This window comes from Talpa occidentalis, unplaced genomic scaffold, assembly GCF_014898055.3.
Source record: "Talpa occidentalis isolate TD23 unplaced genomic scaffold, MPIMG_talOcc4v2.1 talOcc4.10, whole genome shotgun sequence".
NCBI classification, from domain to species: domain Eukaryota; kingdom Metazoa; phylum Chordata; class Mammalia; order Eulipotyphla; family Talpidae; genus Talpa; species Talpa occidentalis.
In genome coordinates, this window is record NW_023600993.1 from 55,551,334 (window position 1) to 55,565,212 (window position 13,879).

General features: G+C 42.2%; 1 protein-coding gene across 11 annotated transcripts in view; it reads left to right on the top strand.

Moving 5' to 3' along the window:
- Positions 1-13,879, top strand: part of CCM2 (CCM2 scaffold protein) — a 68,438-nt gene that overhangs the window by 37,567 nt on the left and 16,992 nt on the right. The window contains exon 1 of one of the 11 annotated variants that reach the window (XM_037493190.2): positions 10,362-10,396. The exons of the other annotated variants lie outside the window; for them this stretch is intronic. The gene's annotated coding sequence lies outside the window, so the exon portion shown is untranslated. Of the gene's footprint in view, positions 1-10,361; positions 10,397-13,879 lie in introns of those variants that run through there. 11 annotated transcript variants of the gene reach the window in all.

Here is a 13,879-nt window from a genome sequence, read left to right on the forward strand (position 1 = left end):
TCAAGAAGCTTATCATACCACAGATATCTTAAACCCAAAGCAATTCACAGCAAGACCTGGCAGTGTGATGTGATTCTGACTCATGAATCACATGAATTCTGATTGATGATTCTGAAAAATAAAGTCTTGAAAGCATGGGTAGCGCAGCCTTTTGCAAATAAATATAAATTCTGTGGAGCAAACAGAAGGACAACAGATTTCTCAGCAGGAACCATGGGACCGGAAGGAATGTCTTTCTTCAAGTGCTAAGAGACCCTGAAGAACCAAAGTTAGCCTATATTCTCAAACAACAGACTCACAAATGGAACAATTTGTGGAGAAGCACACACTATCACAGGTGACCCAGTATGAAATGGAAAATTTGAATAGTCTTGTAACTATTAAAGAAATTCAGTATCTAATTTGAAAATTCCTATAAAAAAATTGTCGGGATCCAGACGACTTCTGGAGAATTCTATCAGCTATTTAAAGAATTAACATCAGGGGCCTTCCTGGTGGTGCAAGGGGTTAAGATGCAGCATTATGAAGCTATCGCGCAGCCACTGCAGCATGAGTTTGATCCCTGGCCAGGGAGATGACCCACATGATGCAGCAGACCTCTCCTGTCTTGCCCGCTGCTCTCCTCAGCAGTGTATTTCAGTCAGTCTGCCTGTTCTGTTCCCCACTCTGGTGAATCCTCTCACTCCCCATACCTCTGGCCTGTACCCCAGCTCTTGTGTGCATAAATAAATAAATCTCTTAAAAAAAAAAAGAACATCAATTCTGCACAATCTCCTCCAAGTAGTAGGAGAGGAACACTTTCTGACTCAGTTTATGAAGATAGTATTACTCTAATGCCAAAAGTAGAAAAACTACAAAACCAGAAATATGAAAAGAGATACAGAAATCCCCAACAAAATATTAGCTAATGTTATTTATCAATATCTAAAAAAATTATACATTTATGACCAACTGGCCGTATGCTAGGAATGTGGAATTGGTTCAATATTGCTAAGGAAGAAATATGATCAGATGGATCAATTGATGCAAAAAATGTATTTGACAAAATTTAACACCCATGCATGATAAAAACTCAGAAAAATGGGATATATATGCAAACAATAATTCTTTGGGCACCAGAATTTAAAATATAGTACCATTTATAGTTGCTTTAAAAAAAATGAAGTACAGGTATAAATCTTACAAAATTTGCATGCAGAAAACTATACAAAGCTGATGAAAGAAATTGAAGATCTGAAAAGAGAAACAACCATGTTCATCCATTATAGAAAACAACCAAGTTAATATGTCAGTTGACCCAAAATTGACATACAGATTTGATACAATTCTTGGCAGATTTCCAGCAAGATTTTTTTGTTGCTAGAGCAAGGTTATTATAAAATTTATATGGAAAGGCAAAAAGCAGAAAAGCTGAAACATTTGAAAAAGAGTAAAGTGAGAGGAATGAATTTGTCTTTCTGATTTCAAGATGTGTTTTATAGCTACAGAAGGTATTGTGAAGTATTATTGGAGAGATCAGTGGCATAAAGACAAACCCACACAAACTTATTTTTGACAAAGGGAAGAAAGCAATTCAGTGGAGAAAGAACACCTCAGCCATTGGGCACCCAGCGAGAAAAAAAAATGAACCTTGCTATAAATGTCACACCTGATGCAAAAATTAACTCAATATGGATCATGAACTTAAGGAAAAATGTGAAACAGTGACACTTGTAGGGAAAAAAAACCCAGAAAATCTTCATGACACAGGGCTTGGCACAGTTCTTAGACTTCACATGATAACCAGGGAAAATTGATAACAGAACTTCATAACATTTAAAACTTTTGCCCTGCAGAAAATCCTCTTAGGGATGAAAGGAGAAAGTATAGATCTTGTAGACTGGGAGATATGGGCAAACCGCATATCTGCTAAAGATCTCTTATCTAGAGTATATAAAGAACCCTCCCTACACAATAGAGAGAAAGCAAGCTGTTCAATTAGATCGTGGGCAAAAGATGTGAACAGAAATTTCACTGAAGAGGATAAGCAGATGGCAAATAAGCACAGGGTAAGATGTTCAACATCTCTGGCCATTAGGGAAATGCAAATTTAAACCATGATAAGATATCTACACCCCTCTTAGAATGGCTGCAGTAAAAAATTAATGACAATACCAAATGCGGTGAGGATGTAGAGGCTCTCTTGTTCATGACTGGTGAGACTGTAAGGTGGTACAGCCACTCTGTAAAGTAATTTGGCAATTTCTTTAAAAATTAAGCAACACCATATGACTGTCAGTTGTACTCCTGGGCATTTATTCCAGAGAAATGAAAATTTGTGTTGACAAAAATAACTGTACAAAGTTTATAATAGCCCAAACCTAGAAACAACCCAGTGGGTAAATGATTAAACAAAATGAGGTACATGGCTATCATGGAACACTACTCAGTGGCAAAAAAAGGAATGAATCATTGAGTGGTTCAGCAGCCTGCAGGGCTCTCCAGAGGATCATGGTGATGCCAAAAGGTTACAAAGTGTTTGGTTCTCTTTGTAAATCATCCTTAGAATGAAAAACAGATTAGTGTTCACAAGAGATTAAGGAAGACACTGGGTCGGCAGGAAGTGGGTGTGCCTGTAACAAATGGGAGGGATCCTTGAGGGGATAGGATGGTCTTTGACTTGACCTGGGAGCAGACTACTGGTTGTAAGGGTTCAATTGCGCTGGATCTCTGTTATTTCTTACAATGTCATGTGAGTTTGCAATCATCCTAAAATAAAAAGTTTAATTAAAGAGTAAAGATTGTGCATGAACAATACTGTGATTTCACTGCTTCCTAGTACAGAGTGAAATAGAATACAAATAATAAAAGAATGAAAGCACCAAGTAACGATTAAGTCATAAATCACCTAAATTGCGAAAAGAAAGGCAGAGAATGTGGGAGTAAGGATATGAATTAAATCTTTGTCTGCCTTATTTGGAAGTCAACAAACAGCGGCTTCAAATGACAAATCAAGAAGTAGCAGTGTAAAGTCTAAACCCACTATTTAGAAAAGTGGCCCAAATACCAGAAGAAACCACTAGAAGACTCCAGAGTGGTGCCTCTGGGAAGCAGGTTATAGGACTGTCCCAATAGGGTTGGGACTGGAGATTGTCATTTTTTGTTATATGCTTTTGGGAACTATTTGCCTTTTTAAACTGTGTACACGTATCACTTCAATAAAATAAAAGTGATAGCAAAATTTACTAGTGATGAGGAAATAGTTACTTCCTCATACTCCAGTGTGGTTCTTTAAGACAGGTATTTGGTATTTATTAATAGAATGAATGCTAACAAAATAAAGTTAAGAGGAACTTAATAGTAGTTTCTGTTTTCGAATGCTTACCAATATAGATAGCTTCACTATTTAACACTAATTACATTTTCCATTTCATCTTTACCAATCCTTTGTAAAACACAAGCACTATATTTCATCATAGACTGACATTTGCCCTGCAGTACCTAGTGCAGTGCAGGCTCTTAATTCTGGCCGGCAGTTGTAATTAATCACATCTGTGATACCAACCTCTGGCTGCTTCTTGGCTAACTTTGTTATTTCTTATTTCTTATATTGTTTTTGATTGACTATCTCTTATGTACTTGGTACAAAATTCAAATAGTATAGAGAAGTTCTTGGTGAAAAGTAGTTATCAGTTCCCTCTCTGGAGAAGGAATCATTGACACCATTTTTTTGTGTGTCTCTGCATGGGCAGTCTGTTCACATTCGAGTACACGTGCATTTGTTCAAAGATGATTACATAGTGCAAACTTCAAACCTTGTTGTTTACATGCAGTAGTACATCTTGATATAGTTCAAGTGTCCACATTAGGACACACAAATTTACCCCATACTATTCTGTATTACAGCCATACCATATTTTTCTTAACCAGTGATCTTTTGCAACATATTTGTCTCCAGCTGTTACCAGAAGTTGAATTTCTAGGTGTCAGGCTAAGTTACTTTTAATTTGACAGATATTTCTAGATCACTATGTCGGTGTGAAACCATTGGAATGCCATTGGCAGTGTGAGGGTACCTATTTCTCTACACACTTAGGGAAAACACAGTGTATATTCAAACTTTTTATCTTTGCCAATTTGGTGATTGTAAAATAACCCATCATTGTAGTTTGTGCTTATGGGTGAGGTTGACTGTCTTGTCCAGTGGTCGGTCCAGTGGTCAAGTGTCAGATCTCTTTTAAGTGTCTTTCTACAATCCTTTTTCTGTTGGGTGCTTGTGGTTTTCTTATACATTTTCTGTAGCTCTCAATGTGTTGGTAGGTTCACCTTTTGCTGTATTTAGTTTGTTTTCCCAGTTGGTCACTTGTCTTTTTTCATAGGCTGGTTCTCTAGAAACAGAGCCTGAAGCTAGAGAATGTTAGATGGTTTATTTACTCAGGGCATGCTCTCAGGAGAAGGGGGGTGAGGGAAATGGGAAAGTACAGAAGAAAGAGATATGCTGGAGCTGAAGTTAATTTTTGCCCCTCTGACCCTGTGCTCTAAGGCAGGTGGCTCAGTGGACCTCTTCTGTCATTGAGGAGGATTGAGGGGGGAGGGCAGCAGGAACTCCCTGGGCTGGGTGACAGCATTTCCCTGGGGGCAGTGCTCGCAAGCAAGGAAGCTGTTGTTAGCCATCACTTGGAATGGGTGGGGGCTGGGTGTACCGGCCAGGAAGAGATTAGGGCAGCCCCCATATCAGACATTGCAGTACTTCTGGTGCTATTCCAATCCAGTTGTTTCTCAAATTAAGTTCACTCCTTCCAGACACAGCTTCAGTGGTTCCCAAGGCCATAGCCAGTATTTACTGTCCCTCCTTTACTGCTCCTTCTACATTCCTTGCTCCTGGCTGCTGACTCTGCAGGCCTTGGGTTCTGAGCCCATTGTCATCCTGCCCCACCAGGTACTGGTTGCTGTGTCTACCCACGTATGGGCAGGAATGTTGGGGTCATATAAGGAAGCACCCACTGGCTGCATGGGTGCCTTTCTATCTGCCTGCTTTATGTTTGAAGTCCTTTCCAAAACAAGACCCTGGGAACCTCCCACATTCAGGTACATCCTGGGCTTGGTCCACTGCCTTTTGTGTACGTTTGGGTTTTCATTCACCAGCATTAAATCCCAGGATATAAGAGATAACAAGTAGGACTCTTCCTCCACGGCATTAAGTCCTTTTGTTTGTTTCAGAGGCAGTAGCAAGGCTAATGTGGAAAACAGGCAGGAACTTATTCTTCGAACTAGTGTGATGAGAAGTGCCTGCATGAACATCACTGTCATTCCCCTGACACTTTCCCTCCAGTTTAAGATAAGGCAGAAAGTAATCATCTCTGAAGATAGGGATAACAATTCAAAAACAAACAACACAATACTTGCTTCCAGTACATGGTGCTTTCAGATATTCTGGGTTTAGTTGAGCTGCTGAATGGGCTGTCAATAACCGCATGGGTCAATCTTGAGAAAGCCCATTCTTCTTGGTAGCATGAAGGGCCAGTGAGAGCTGAAAAGGGCACAAAAGCACAGAGATCATCTAGAGACATTTCCCTGGGAAGGCAGTTTCATGAATGAAGTTTTCCAAGCAAATGACATTGTTCCCCAAGTGCTCCTCAATCACTGTGTTATCTGTCGGAGGGAAAGTCCTATTTTTTTTTTTTTTTTAAAGATTTGTTTGTTTATGCATACAAGCACTGGGGTACAGGCCAGAGGTGTGGGGGGTGAGGGAATCCACCAGAGAGAGTGGGGAACAGAACAGGCAGACTGACTGAAATACACTGCTGACGGGAGCAGTGGTGAGACAGGAGAGGTCTGCTGCACCATGTGGGTAGCTCCCTGGCTGGCCGGGGGATCGAACTCATGCTGCAGAGGCTGCGGACAGCTTCGTAGTGCTGTGCTTAATCCCTTGCGCCACCAGGGAGGCCTGGGAAAGTCCTATTTTTTTTTTTTAAAGATTTATTTATTTATTTATACAAGCACTGGGTACAGTCAGAAGCGCTGGAGGGTGAGAGAATTCACCAGAGCCAGAGTGGGGAGCAGAGCAGGCAGACCAACAAAATACACTGCTGAGGGGAGCAGCGGATGGCAGGAGAGGTCTGTCACGCCATGTGGGACACTTGCAGGCGGCCGGAGATTGAACCGGCGCTGCAGAGGCTGCGAGCAGCTTCACAGCCCAGCGCTCAATTGCTGCGCCACCGGAGAGGCCCCGAAAGTCCTATTCTTGACCTTGCTTTGTCCATATTTCAGGATGAGTTCCAGGATAGACTTCAGATTTGCAAGTCCCCATGTCACAAAGTTTCCATTGTAGGAAGCATTTCTGTGGTTTGAGGGGTCACTTTGACAAAGATACCACTCAAAGTTTTTCTCAGGTGAAGTCTTGTGATGGCCCTCTGCACCAGTAAACTCACCCCATTGATCTTTTGTGTGCATGCAACAAAGGCCAAGGAGATTCCACCCGGTACTTTTTTTTTTTTTTTTTTTTTTTTTTGGTAAAGATTTATGTATACAAGAACTGGGGTACAGGCCAAAGGTGTGGGGGTGAGAGAATTCACCAGAGACCGAGTGGGAAACGGAACAGGTAGATCGACTGAAATACACTGCTGAGGGGAGCAGCAGGCAAGACAGGAGAGGTCTGCTGCACCAGGTGGGTCAGTTCCCTGGCCAGGGATCGAATCATGCTGCAGTGACTGGCGATAGCTTCATATTCCGAGACTTATCCCTTGCGTCACCGGGGAGGCCCCCACCTGGTGCTTCTATGCCATGAGGTTTTATGTCTAGTTATCTGAGTCATATGTGGTCATGTTGCTGCCACTGTGAATCTATGTAGGACTCATTTTAGCCCTTTAAACCTGAGCTCTTTTCCATTCCTCTGCTCCTTTTCCAGAAGTGTCTGCTTTGCCTGGGTAGCTTTTGAGGGCCTGATAAGCCTGCCTTCTTTTCAGGACATATTCTGGAACCGAAGGGGTCTTTTTTCTTGGTTCTTGCGTGCCAACTTTCCAATGCTTCAGCTGCTGCTCAAGCACAGTGTTAATCCCAAAGGTAGTTTTGAGTTCAGATCTTAATTGTGTCCCTTGATAGAAGCATTCTTCCCTCTAGCAGCAGGCTCAAAACCCCCAGAGCCTACAGGTGTGGGGACAGGAAGCTTATGCCCCCCAAGTGGGTCTCTTAGATTGATGCTGATGGGAGATACTCCTGCTTCCACACCTTGGACTCCAGGCCCATATGTTGTGCTGAGTTGGCGAATGGGGGGTAGTAACTGTTGGTTTATGATGTGTCCTGTATTCTAAAGAGATGTGGCATCTTCTCAGGGTGTCCTCTCCGGAGTGCCAGTTCCGGATAGTGTAGGACTCTACATCATTCCTGAAGGATCATTGGAGCCCCTGCTGCTGTCAGCTGCTGTCCTCCTTGATCCAAGTGATGTTATGTACTGACCATGTCCCATCAGACATGCTGGGCCTTGGGGGGTGTGGTTGGGGTTGACTGAGACACAGGAGGAAGGAGAGGCAAATCTATACCTAGATCTCATGTCAGTCCCTGCCAGGAAAAAGCACTTGCCATTGCAGTGCCATCACACCTCCAGAGACTGGCTGGCCTTCTCAAGGTAATGTGTCTTATCAGGGCCTCGGGTCTGCCACCTTGAGAGGGGCTACAGTGCACCAGCGTATTGACAAATATGTGAGCCAAGCTTGGGCTTCCCACCGTCTTTCAGCTCCCATAGGGATGAGCCAAGGGCAGGGATCCAGGCCTCTGTGCTGGGCTTCTGGCACTAGGCCTCCTGTCACCACAGCTGGCATATTTAACATGATCTTGAAGTATGCTTGTCCATTCCATGTGGATATCAGTGATTCCTGATTGGTCTGGAAAAGAGTGCCCTTGTGACATCAATAGTTGCAAGCCCTGAAACCAAAACTGCTTATCCACCCTTCCAAAGATTCTGTTCGTTCGCTTTGTGGCAGACCTTGGTCATCAAACATAACCTACCCACTAGGGCATGGGCTAGACTGAGGACTGGATGCCCTGGGAGGACAGCACTTACCTCTGCTTTTTCCTGTGGACATGATACCAACCTTGCTTTAGGCCCATGGCCAGAAACAGGAGGCTGGCACTGTTTCAGGGGCTTCCCACAGCCTTTTCTACTTGTAGCTCCTATTATGGAGGTCACAGAACCAGTGTGAGGATTCTGCAGGCTGCTGAGTATATCTGCTCCTATTATACATTCACGAAGTGGGCAAGTGACCACCAGTTGAGTCTGGACCAAGGGATACACTCTGAAGCACATCTGCCTGGATTCCATTTATTGCCGACACCTGCATCTCCCCACCCTAACAGGACCCTTCTGGCAGTCTGGACCCCTGAGTATCAGCATCATCTAGATGTTCTGTTCCCAAATATCTAAGAGATTCTGCTCTCCAAGTAAATGACAGTTCCTCTGGAGTAATTGGGAGAATCATTGCGGTGTGTACTTCCCTCAGTGTCAACAGATTCATCCTCATGGGACTTTGCCTCTCCATCAGCCAGTGTTTCTGGGTCTGGAAACCAGGTCAGGGATTGATATTTTTCATTGGAGCAGCACACTCAGTTTTGATATTCTAGTTTGTGTACATTCAGCAAATCCTTTGTTGGCACCTCATGTGTACCTTGTTGCCACCCACCCCCTTGTTCCTAGGAGCTGCACGGTTTTAAGAGCTGTCTCCATAGGCCCCTACATACCAGGTCTTCCAGCTGCCATTTTGACCATTTGTAGTCACTGCCTACTACAGGACCACACCTGCCCTGCCCTGCCCTGCCCTGGTGGCAGAGTGTGGCTGTCTGGCTTCTGCTCTCTCAGCATCCCCCTCATTGCTAAGGAGCCCAGTACTGTAAGCATTCCCTTCTGTAACTGCACCCCATCAGAGCGCAGTCATCACGGTCTCTCAGTGCCCCTTCCTTTCAGCTCATGCTTGTGAGTGACATGTCTTCTTGGTCCTCCCAAGGGCCAGGGGGCAGCTGTTGGACTTTCTGTGGTTTCCTTCCAGCACCCTCACTGCTGAGTCTTTTGAAGTCTTTCCCCACAGTTCTCCACAGCAGTTCTGCACGCTTGTCTGTTTACTACTAGCCACGCTGTGCTGAGCCACACTAGCAGAGTGTTAAGAGTCATGTCTGGTCCCTGACTAGGTTAAATGCTGTGTCAGGAGAGACTCATCTAGCCAGTGGTCCGCCCTGCTGTCCCAGAGGCATGGGTCCACTCCTCGCTGGGCCACTATGTGCCAGACATCTCCTGCTGCCCCTTTGGGTTTCAGTCACATCCCCCTTTGTGGGGCTGGCAGAACCCCAATGCACTATATTGACATTTGACCTCAGATATGGGTCTTCTAGCAGGAGGAGGTGCAGGGGAAAGACTCCAAGGAGAACAAACATTGTTGTGAAAGGTGCCTGTCCCACCTGAGGCCTGAGTGTTGTCACCAGCAAGTATATGTGTGTGAGTGTGTGTGTGTGAGGGGTGGGGACAGTTCTCTCTCTTCCAACAAATGGAGATGGGCTCTTCAGGCCAGGAATGTTCAGAAGAATTTGTGGATGAGGTTCATGAGTGCATCTACCCAGGTGTCCCCTTCCCATGCCAGGGCCAAGGCTCTGCTTTAGGAAACCATTTGTTCAAAGCCAGTAGATGGACATTACAGGGAAGCTCATGTGGGATCAATATAAAAATGGACTTCGCAGCTCCCTTGCCGCTCCCTGGCCTGGTTCCACCAGCCTGTGAGTCCCACTTTATTTCTGTTCCTTTTCTCCTCAGTAAACTTTTTCTTTCTCTAAACAAAACAAAACAAATATATATATATATATATATATATATATATATATATATGTATATACACATACATATAAGTAAATGGACTTTTACTGTATCTCTTAACAGTGAGGTTTAGAAGCACTTTCTACCATTTAGAGCTGAAGTGCTGAGCTGAGTGCCTTTAAGGATGGCAGAACATCAGTGGGGTGAGTGGGTACCCGAGAGTCCGTTTCCTCTTCCATCTTATTAGTGCCAGGACTGACTGATCTGATGTGACCACGGGTTAAATGTCCCCTTGGCCTCTCAGTTTCATCCCTTTGTAGCTGTGTCCTTGATGCACTATGATTGGTTGATTGACATAGCATCCCCTTCACAATGGGTGTGGGCTAGGCCTGACACTGCTGTAGGAGGCACTGGGTGTGGGTTAGGACTGGCCAGAGGATCTCCCAGGAGAATGCAGCATATCACTTTGGTGACATGGAAAGAACTGTCCAGGAGACTCACTGTCTCACCTGGAATTATAATAAGGATTAGAGCAGTAATTTTCTTTTTTTGATCACTTATTTTGCTAATAAATATTTTCCAGTGAAAATTCAAGCAGGGAGGATTCACTTCTCTGTGAAGAAGGTAGGATCCTCTTGGGGAGTTGTGAGCCTGAGATTGAGGCATGGTGACTAGATTTTGGATGGCACTAAAAGAAAGGCAAGACAGTACTGATGACCCGGGGGCTGTGTCCTTAGGCTGTGTGAAAGCAGGGAGATCACTGTATAGTCCTGTAGACGTAGTACCAAGAGGCTTTTGTTTCAGCAAAATACTGGACATATGACCTCTTCTTTCATAGTGAACATCTTTTATTATCTTTGAGTGAAAGCACAAAATAATGAGGATACAAAGCTAGAGAGTGATAGCTAATATACAATATAATACTGATTATGATTGAAGAGTTTTTAGCAAGTGAAATTATTCAGTAAAGCTATATATTAAGATAAATTTTTTATGGTAAAATGCACATAAACTAAAATTTATCAATTTTAAATTTAACAATTTTTAAGTGTCTGTGTCAGTGGCATTACTTAACGTTCACATTGTTGTACAACCATCGCCATCCTTCATCTCCAGAACTATTTCATGCTGCAAAATTGAAACCCTAGTCAGTAAACAACTCTCCATTCCTCTTCCTCCTGTCCTGGTAACCATCATTCTATTTTCTGTCTCTGTGAATTTGATTTCTCTAGATATCTCATATAAGTGGAGTCACACGTTATATACTGTGGGCTTATCTCGTTCACCTAGCATAATGTACTCAACTTTCATCCATGTAGCATGTGCCAGAATTTCCTTTTTAAGGCTGAATGCTATGCCATTGTGTACCTATACCATATTTATTTATCTGTTCACCATCTATAGGCATTTGAGTTGTTTCCACTTTTTTATTATTGCGAATAATGCTGCTATAAATATTGGTGTACACGTCTGTTCAGGTTTCTGCTTTTAGTTCTTTTATCTTTTTATTGTGTGAAAATACATACAACATAGAATTTACCATCTTATCCATTTCTAAGTGTACATACAGTGCAGTTGTATTAAAATACATTAACATTATTGTATAGCCATTTCCACCATCCATCCCCAGCTCCTGGCAACCACCATTCTCCTTTCTGTTTCTATGATTGTTACTACTCGAGATACCTCATCTAAATGGAATGCTATTTCACTTAGCATAATATCCTCACGGTTCATCCATATTGGTAGCGTGTTGCAGAATTTCCTTTTTAGGCTGAATAATATGCTGTTGTATGAATATACTTATCCATTCATCACCTTATCCCACTTACCCATTCAGTGGGTACTTGGGTGGTTTCTAGTTTGGGGCTATTGTGAGCAATGCTGCTATAAGCATGGGTATATAGAGATTTTTTGAGACCTTGTTTTCAATTCTCTGGGTATGTACCCAGAAGTGGTATTACTGGGTCACATGGTAATTCTATTTTTAATTTTTTTCAGAATTTCTTTATTGTTTTCCCATTGGCTATACTATTTTACATTTCCACTGCAGTGCACAAGGGTTCCAGTTTTTCCACATCCTCCCTAGAATTTGTTTTCTGGGTTTTTTGTTTGTGGATTGTAGCCATTCTGGTGTGTGTGTGGTAGTATAATCGTTGAAGTTTTGATTTGTATTTTTCTAATAGTTAGTGATGTTGAGCATCTATTCATGTGTTTATTGGCCATTTGTTTAATCTTCTTTGAAGAAATGTCTAGTCAAGTACTTTAACTGTTTTTAGTCAGGTTTTTGTTGTTGAGTTTTTAGTTCTTGTATGTTCCAGATAGAAATACCTTGTCAAATGTTTTGCAAATATTTTCTCCTATTCTGTGGATTGCCTTTTTACTCTGCAGATAGTATCTCTTAATGTACAAAATTTCAAAATTTTCAAACTGCTATTTGTCTAATTTTTCTTTTGTTGCTGTGTCTTTGGTATCATAGCCAAGAAATCATTGATAATTCCAATTTCATGAAGCTTTTGTCTTGTGTTTTCTTCTAAGAGTTTTATTACCTGCTTTCAGTTCTTTTACATCTATACCCAGAAGTCGAATTGCTGGATCATATGCTAATTCTCTTTTCCATATTGCCCCACCATTACATTCCTACCAACAGTACACAAGGGACCCAGGTTTTCTGTATCCTTGTCAAGATATTTTCTCTTATGATAGTAGCCATCCAAATGGGTGTGAGTGAAGTGGTATCTCATTGTGGGTTTGATTTGCATTTCCCTAATTACCAGTGAAATCGGTGCTTATTGAAAATCTTTTCATGTGCTTATTGACCGTCTGTATATCTTCTTTGAAGAAATGTCTAAATATTTCCTGAGAAATGTCTATGTAAATCTGTTTTTAATCAGATTTTTGTTGTTCTGTATGGTTATGGATTTGAATTCCTTATCAGATACATGGTTGCAAATGTATTTGCATTTGGTTCTTTCATTCTGTGAGTTGTCATTGCACTCTATTGATTGTACCCTTTCATCTACAAAAGGTTTTCGTTTTGATGAAGTCCAGTTTATCTGTTTTTTATATTTAGTACTTTTGGTATCGTAGCCAAGATCATTGCCAGATCCAACATCTTCTAAAATCTTGCAATTTTAGGTCTTGTATTTAGGTGTTTGATCTTGAGTTAGCTTTTGTATATGCTGTAAGGTTACAGCTTCATTCTCTTTTGCATGTGGCTATTGAGTTTTCCTAGCACCATTTGTTGAAAAGTCTGCTCTCCCCGCTGGGTAGTATTGGCACCTTTATCAAAAAATCAGCTAACCATAGAGGGTAGGATTTATTTCTGGGCTTCTTATTCTAGTCCATTAGTTTATATGTCTGTGTTTATACCAGTACCACACTCTGTTGGTTATTGTAATTTTGTAGTAACTTCCTGTAGTAACAGGAAGAATTGATGGCATTTAATAGTGATAAATGTAAGCAAGTATCTGCATTTGATTTACATGAACAAATAAGGGTGGAAAAGCCTCAGGGAAGAGATCTGTGGAAACATTTTGGAATGTTAATAGGTAGCTAGTTAAGAATGAGCAAATAGGGGCCTACCTGGTGGCGCAGGAGTTAAAGACAGCGCCATCAAGCTATCGCCAGCCACTGCAGCACAAGTTTGATTCCCCGGCCTACCTGGAAGTTGACCCACATGGCTCAGCAGACCTCTCCTGTCTCGCCCACTGTTCTCCTCAGCAGTTTATTTCAGTAGATCTGCCTGTTTTGCTTTCCGCTCTGTCTCTGGTGAATCCTCTCACCGCCCCCCCCAAACACTTCTGGCCTGTACCCCAGCTCTTGTATGCATAAATAAATAAAAAAAATCTTTTTTTAAAAAAGAATGAACAAGTAGTTAAATGTGCTGCTTATGTATTCTTTTTGTTTGTTCATAGGTTTATTTTATTTTTTAAAGATTTATTTATTTATGCTTACAAGAACTGGGGTACAGGCCAGAGGTGCAGGGAGGTAAGAGGATTCATCAGAGAGAGTGGGGAGCAGAAAAGGCACATCTACTGAAATACACTGCTGAGGGGGCCTCCCCGGTGGCGCAGCGGTGGAGCGCTGGATTGCGAAGCTGCCCGC